We start from the raw sequence: 1,300 nt of genomic DNA, 5'->3' as shown, positions 1-1,300 counted from the left end.
TGTAGTAGGCCTGTCCTGTCTGGCTGTAGTAGGCCTGTCTGGCTGTAGTAGGCCTGTCTGGCTGTAGTAGGCCTGTCTGGCTGTAGCAGTCATGTCTGGCTGTAGTAGGCCTGTCTGTCTGGCTGTAGTAGGCCTGTCTGTCTGGCTGTAGTAGGCCTGTCTGTCTGGCTGTAGTAGGCCTGTCTGTCTGGCTGTAGTAGGCCTGTCTGGCTGTAGTAGGCCTGTCTGTCTGACTGTAGTAGGCCTGTCTGTCTGGCTGTAGTAGGCCTGTCTGTCTGACTGTAGTAGGCCTGTCTGGCTGTAGTAGGCCTGTCTGTCTGGCTGTAGTAGGCCTGTCTGTCTGACTGTAGTAGGCCTGTCTGTCTGGCTGTAGTAGCCCTGTCTGTCTGGCTGTAGTAGGCCTGTCTGTCTGGCTGTAGTAGGCCTGTCTGTCTGACTGTAGTAGGCCTGTCTGGCTGTAGCAGGCCTGTCCTGTCTGGCTGTAGTAGGCCTGTCTGGCTGTAGCAGGCCTGTCCTGTCTGGCTGTAGTAGGCCTGTCTGTCTGGCTGTAGTAGGCCTGTCTGTCTGACTGTAGTAGGCCTGTCTGGCTGTAGTAGGCCTGTCTGGCTGTAGCAGGCCTGTCCTGTCTGGCTGTAGCAGGCCTGTCTGTCTAGTACCCATACAGTTTAAGGAATACCAATTAGTACCCATACAGTATAACAAATAAATTTCCTTTAAACACTCTATATTCCTCCCTTTTAATTCATGTTGTTTTCCCCAACATCTGTCTCAAATGATTTCTGCTGTCCATGACGATGCTAAGTCTCTCTCTGAGAAATAACTCAACTACGCACTTGCTCTCTTGCAAGCAATACATTTAGCTAACATTAGTCTAGCTCTCTTGCAAGCAATACATTTAGCTAACATTAGTCTAGCTCTCTTGCAAGCAATACATTTAGCTAACATTAGTCTTGCCTGTGTCAGAGAAAACATCTGTTTTGAACAGTCCTCTTCCGAATGGAATAGTCTACTGTCGGTTCAGAATCGTAAATCTTTTATGTCTCACGGGTTTCGTAACCATGTCTATTAAAACAATTCAACAATGATAAGGCAGGAATTCAGTTCAACCATTTCTCTGGAATGTGATTATCTCCAACATATCCAACTCCCATAATGCTCAGCGGTAAAAACCCACAATACACCAACATTCTATTGAAAGAACATGCTTCTTAGATTGAACCATCGATGTTGGTTGATAATTGATCTTTTATGAAATTAGTATTTTGCTGTGTTCTATTTCTTCTACCCCCAATAGTCTGGG

This window comes from Oncorhynchus gorbuscha, linkage group LG07 (genome assembly GCF_021184085.1).
Source record: "Oncorhynchus gorbuscha isolate QuinsamMale2020 ecotype Even-year linkage group LG07, OgorEven_v1.0, whole genome shotgun sequence".
NCBI classification, from domain to species: domain Eukaryota; kingdom Metazoa; phylum Chordata; class Actinopteri; order Salmoniformes; family Salmonidae; genus Oncorhynchus; species Oncorhynchus gorbuscha.
The sequence above is the reverse complement of the archived record's forward strand: the minus strand, read 5'-3'. Positions refer to the sequence as shown.